Source organism: Emys orbicularis, chromosome 4 (assembly GCF_028017835.1).
Source record: "Emys orbicularis isolate rEmyOrb1 chromosome 4, rEmyOrb1.hap1, whole genome shotgun sequence".
NCBI classification, from domain to species: domain Eukaryota; kingdom Metazoa; phylum Chordata; order Testudines; family Emydidae; genus Emys; species Emys orbicularis.
Window position 1 is genome coordinate 10,888,883 of NC_088686.1, and position 6,503 is coordinate 10,895,385.

Sequence of the window (6,503 nt, forward strand, 5' to 3'; positions counted from 1 at the left end):
CGAGTCCTCGGCTGCCAGCAAGGCTCCCCGCCACTTGGCTAATTGCAGGGAGGCTGGAGAGTCTCCCAGCCCGCTGCAGGTGCGTGGCAGGGGGCAGTGCCGGGGCCTGATTGCAGGTAGCGCCTACAGGTCGTGCATCCAGCTGCGTCAGGGAAAGGCTCCTGTCTCTGCAGCCTTTCCAGTCCCAGCCAACGCTTCCTCTTGCGGTCTGCTTCCCTGGAGATCTTCCCATTCCAGCGGGCTCCGGGGGCTGGCTTGCCCCTTTAAACAGGAGTGTATGTAAATGCAACAATGCAAGCACAACTGGACCGGGTCTGGCTACTGCCTACTGAAACGTGCAGCTACCCCCAAGCTGATGGCTCATGTCTGTACCCCCAGCGTGTACCCCTCTGTGGGAGACGCTGTGCATTTATGCAACGGTGAACCCAAGCCAGATGTTGGTCTGCCCAGCTACTCAACAAGCTCTTTAGATAACGGGGAGTAGGGTTGAATTTCTTCAAGCCTAGGCCATGTACAGCTTTGCTTTGGTGTTAAAGGGAAAGTGTCTTTTTCACATGGCAGACTTGGATTTCATGGCTGAACTTTGCACGTGGATCCCTCTAATAGAGCTAGATGCAAAAAGAGGCGTTTTGAATTCCAAGGCTTTTCACAGCAATGGATCTAGGGCACCTTTCCATAGAGTGCTTTTAACTTAATATTTGTTACCATTAATATTCTAAAGGTAAATTGAAGATGAAGTTTCCTTAAGGGGGGTGAGGTGGTCTAGACTGAAAGCTAGCACTTACAGCAACATTCCTACCAATTAGTTAAGTGTGAAAATGTTATTCCTGTCTTTCACTGATTGGCTTTCATCAGAGGCATTGCAAGATCATTCTCTTTAGGTGAAGCAGGGCTGGTGAAAACAAGCATGATTAAAGGTGTGTTTAATTGGCCACAATTAACCATCCCTCCCAGACCGGCTGGGTTAATTAACCAGAACTGTGGATTCTAATGAGGCTTTGATGAATTGCTTACAGGTTTGTTGGGAGTGCAAGGTTCAGGTCAAGCAGGAATGGTGTATTTCAATGTGTTTTAGAACCTTCTTTTCAGTGGGATGGCTGGGAACAGCAAACTGCTATCAGGAAGGTGGAGATGACTAGAAAATAGACAGCAGATTCATAGTAAAGCTGTCTGAGACCATATTATGGTCTCAGTCTTAATGAAAAATAGCTGTCTGTTAACTCCAATTTAATACCCAGGCAATCCTAGAGTCCAAGGACATTTTGGGCTTGAGTTAGCATTAAGAGTTTTAATCTCCTCCCAGAACAATGTTTATAACCTATCCTGGTGCACTGAGTATCTGAGATCTTCAGGTGTAAATCATGAATAGCTATGGGGGTTTCAAGAGCTGAATCAGAGTTGGAATCTCTGGACAGCCTGATATATTAATTTTTTCTATTGAACGTATGTCAGTTCTGAGGCTGATTTTCATTTCAATGGAAGCAAGCATGCATCCTTGATTCCCTACGGTTCTTCTGCTGATTTTAAGGGGCGCAACATTCTTGATCCATTAAATGTCAGGGTTGGATTAAGGCAGACTGGGGTCCCATGCACCCCTTCACATGGCTCTGGCCTTATTTGATGTGAGCATGACAAGGGCCCAGGTCCACAAAGGTATTTAGGTTCACCTCACTTAAAAACTACTTGCTTACAAAATCAGACATAAAAATGTCATAAATTTCATTGAAATCAAGGGCCCCCTACACAAGAGTTGGCTGCTGGGTGGCTCATCCCTTTTTGTTGGGCAGGCTAAACCCTTCCCATGTCCAGGACTACCACTCATTGCCTCCAGGCAGGCTGGTGCCTATCCCAGAAAAGGGAGGACTCAGCCGTTATCCACCCAGGCAGACAACGCTGTTGGAGAGGTGAGCTACTGACACCACTGCAGCAGAGCTCCCCTCCTCAGTCCAGAGGAGAAGAGCAGTAGGTTTCAGCATTACTATCTGTGACAAAGTGGGAATGTTCTTAATGTTTTCTCTGAATACTGTGTGGGTGCCTCAGTTTCTCCTATGCATTTCTCAAGTGTCTAGGGGTGTGTGATTGTTGCAGAGCCCTAGGGGGCCAGTGTGATCCTGTCTGCCCAGAGAATGGCTGACACCCTGTCTTCTGGCAACTAATGGCCTGAGCCTCTCCCATGCAAAGTTGCCAACTAAAGGTGTTGAAGAACAAAGAGATCAGGTGACCTCCTGGCCCGGGAAAGGGACAAAGGGAGAGGAGAGGCTGGAGAGTTTTCAGTTTGAAGCTGGCTGGGAAAATGGAGGGGAGGCCAGACAGGGCTCTGGCCTCCCTGGCCCCCCAAGATGGAACTAACTGAGGGGCTCCTGTTGACAGGCCTTGCAGGTACAGACTTGGACTGTGTTCCTGTCATCTAAGTAAACCTTCTGTTTTGCTGGCTGAGAGTCATGGTGAATTGCAGGAAGCTGGGGGTGCAGGGCCTTGTCTCCCCCAAACTCCGTGACATCATCCCATTGAGATGTCTGGGACGGTTTATCTCTCACAGTTATTGTTTCATGATGTTGGCAGACGTCACTGTGTTGGTTACACCTGAGTCACATTTCCTACCTTTTCTTCCCAATCATGAGGGTTACAAACCTTTTTTTTTTTTTTTTTAAATGAAAACTTAGATATTGATATAACCACATAACTCCAGGAGCTGAGACCCTAGGCATGTTTCTGTGCCTTAATTGACTCTAGTAAATATATATGCACAATAGCTATCTGTTCAAGTTCATTTATTGGTCATGTGGAAAGACACCAACTCAAACTAAGGACCTGCCAATTTTTTTGTTTTAAAAATAATCTTTTTTTGTTTTGGTAGAAGGGAACAGTTCACTCTTCTGCTCATAGCAGGGAAGTGCTGGACTTCTTTAGTCAAACAGTATGGATCTAAAGCTGAAAAGCAGTGCTCCAGTTTTCAGCCAAAATGGAAAAGTTTGGGTCCGAAAGTAAGGTTGAATAACTGAAGTATATTTAAAAGGCTGTGATTATGTTTTTCGTCATTTTCTGCTCACTGATCTAGCATAACTGTTTAGATCCCTGACACTGAAATACATTTCTTTACTTACCCTGAAAACATGTATGCACCTGCTTAACTTTACCCATGTATAGTCCTGCAATGGAACTATGCACATGAGTAAAGGTAAGCAGGGGTTTAAGACCTTGATCCTGCAAAGTCTTTAACTTGACTTACAAGGTACGACTCCTATTTATAATGTTAAGCATGTGTGTAAGTGTCTGTGGTCTTGAGGCTTATATTTTGCACATAAGATCAGTTTTAGTGTAAGTCTGCTAGTGAATTAATTTCCTCCGTTAGGCAGAAAAAAAATCAGCATAAAAGATAAGGGGGGAAAAAATCTTAAATCCAGCCCCTTCTTCCTAGCAAACAAGTAGAACCTCCCCTTATTTCCCCTCCCCCTAAAACAAATAAACAGAGTGGGTCATTATCAATTTAACATAAAGAAGGGCCCAAGCTGTGCACTTCAGATCCCAATCTTCCCCTCCCCAGAGCTCAGGAGCACTGAACAGAAACAGCTCATTCATAACCCAGCAGGCTCCATTGGCATCACTAATACTGTGTCTAGGAGTGTGGGAAAGCAGGGCCTGGAAATGCTGCTGCCCTAGCCACAGTGTCTTTTTGTCTTTGTGCTCTTTTCCCCTGCAGATGGTGATGTAAGAACGAATCCCTCCGCTATCCACCTGGTCTCCCTTAATAGCAACATCCATATTGTTGAGAGTACAAATAGCTGAGCAGGTGTGAAACAGATTTCCTTGTTGTGTCTGTTAGTACTAATTGAGACTCAGAGAGTCTGACACTGCAGACACAGCTCTGCTAGGGCAGTTCTTGACTTGAAGTTGGCATTTGTTGGTACTGTTAACTTGTTCCTTTTCTCCTTGTTCTGTCATTGCATGTTGATGAATAGATTCCTATGAAGGCACAGGTGGGGAATATGCCGTGGAGGAAGTACTGCATGATAGAATAATTCATTCACAGAACAATTTGATTAATAAACCTGACACTTCGCCAGAGAAGTCTTTGCCTTTTGAGTTTAGATTTGGTTTCTGCTGTGAATGCACACAAATAGTTCTACCAACAGCTGGCTGTGCTGAAGAAATCCTTTGGAAGAACATGTCAGAGACACTGCATGCAGCTTGCCTTCTAGCAGCGAAACAGCCTGTTCCTCTTGCTCACTAGCCCATGATAGCTGCTCTAGATCAGTGGCTCTCAATCTTTCCAGACTACTGTACCCCTTTCAGGAGTCTGATTTGTCTTGCATACCCCAAGTTTCACCTCACTTAAAAACTACTTGCTTACAAAATCAGACATAAAAGTGTCACAGCACACTATTACTGAAAAATTGCTTCCTTTCTCATTTTTACAATATAATTATAAAGTAAATCCACTGGAATATAAAGATTGTACTTACATTTCAGTGCATAGTATATAGTATAGTAGAAACAGTAGAAACAATTTTAGTTTGTACTGACTTTGCTAGCATAATGTCTTAACTAAAGAGGCAATCAAGTGACAAAGAGTTGGAGGAAAGGAAGCTTAGAGTGGTGGCATCTGTGATCCTGGGGGCCCCACAATGTCAACTGGCAGAGGGCCCCCGTAACAGTAACACCCATCAGTCCTGACACACTCATTGCCCCCAACACACTGTTGTCATTATATATCTATATCCCAAGGGTGTTATATAAGATATCATATGTAAACTGGTGATGCGCTGTTCATGAGTACCATTGACTAAAGTATGGATGGATGGTTACATATCTGTGCTGGAAATATGTTACAGGGGCAGACTTGATAAACACACTTGGCTTAGACAGAGGTATGTGGATCTACCTGTCTGAGTCAAGCTTTGTAAGTCAGAGGACAGTGGAGAATACATTTACATATAAGGTAAACAAAGCCATCAAGCTAAATAAGTGGGGGAGGAGACTGTTTAACAATCATGCCAGGGTCAGAATCTGTAGCCCAGGAAGCCTTTCTGGAACTTGAGGCAGAGACAATGGACTTTGAGTAATAAAAAGGGACCAAAAAGACTTTTTGGCTATCCAACACTGAGGGGACATAGGGTACAGTACCTTTTGAGCCTGTGAAAGTTGGATCCCCTAGTCTAGGGGTTCTCAAACTTCATTGCACCGTGACCCCCTTCTGACAACAAAAATTATGACACGACCCCAGGAGGGGGGACCAGAGCCTGAATCCACCCAAGCTCTGTTGCCCTGGGTGTTTTATCCCAGTGATGAAAGACCATGGTAATAGACCACAGCAGTAACACCAGTGGCTGACCTGGGGGAAGAGAAGGCATAGGTGCTTATGGCAGATGCTCACTTCTCATTGCTGTGGTTAGACAAATTTGGAGCATTCCCTTGCTTCTTAGGGGTACAATTATATTTCCCCCTGCCTACATTAAGGCATTTCACACCACAAAACTACCCCAATGTAATTAACCGCTAGTGTTGACAGTCTGCATTAGTGCAAAGCAAGGCAAGCAGAGTCCTAGTGAGATGAGAGCGATGCTGATTGACAGCGGCTGAGGATTTGATCCACTATCTCCATTTCACATATGAAGAAATGGAGGTAGAGAACTGAAGTGAGTTGCTTAAAGCAATGTCAGATTTAAGGAATTCCTGTGCATAATTCTCTGTCAACTGCGAGGTAGCTTCTTGTACTGGGAGGAGGGACATCCCACAGTTCTGAGGGGGGCAGTTCTTCCTGATGTCAGTGTGACTATTCGTAAGAGTCAGGACAATTTGTCTGAGGAAAGGTTGCAGGATCAGGCCCTCTGACAACACTACCTAGAGTAACAGTGCATTAAAAGTATAGAGTATAAATAATCTGTAGGTCTGTGTATCTATTTATTTTTACATGCTCGAGTTCATGGCAGCATAAATCAAAAGAGGTTCGTTCTGAATCTTTTCCAGCCATCTCCACATCAAACACACCTTCCTAAAAAAATGCCCTACTTGCCCAGTCATGTTTGCCAGCACTTACCGGATGAATTTCTGGTATCTTTTTCTTTAAAAGCTACTTTTCTGCACATGCAGTGGGGGAGGGAGGAGGAGGAGGAGAAAGCCAAAGCTACAACACTGATAAACATTAACCCCTATAAACACTTGGGTATCATTGTGTTTCTTTTACCCAGCAATTTTGAAAAATTAGAGGTCAAATCCTGCTTATTTTACCCCTGTAAATGAGGCTGCCCTTGGGACTGAGGTGAGCAGGGTTTGGCCCTACAATGCTACTCCTTTTCATTTCTCTTCAGGTCCTCTTTTTTAAGAAGGATGGTCCAGTAGTTAGGGCACCAACTTGGGCTATAGGGAACCTAGGTTCAATTTTCTGTTCTGCTAGAGCAGCGGTCCCCACATTTTTGTGAGTCGTGCCCCTCCCTTACCCCATCCATGCTCCCCTGGAGCTGGGAGTGGGGACGTGGCTCTGGGGTGTGTGTGTGTGTGTGTGG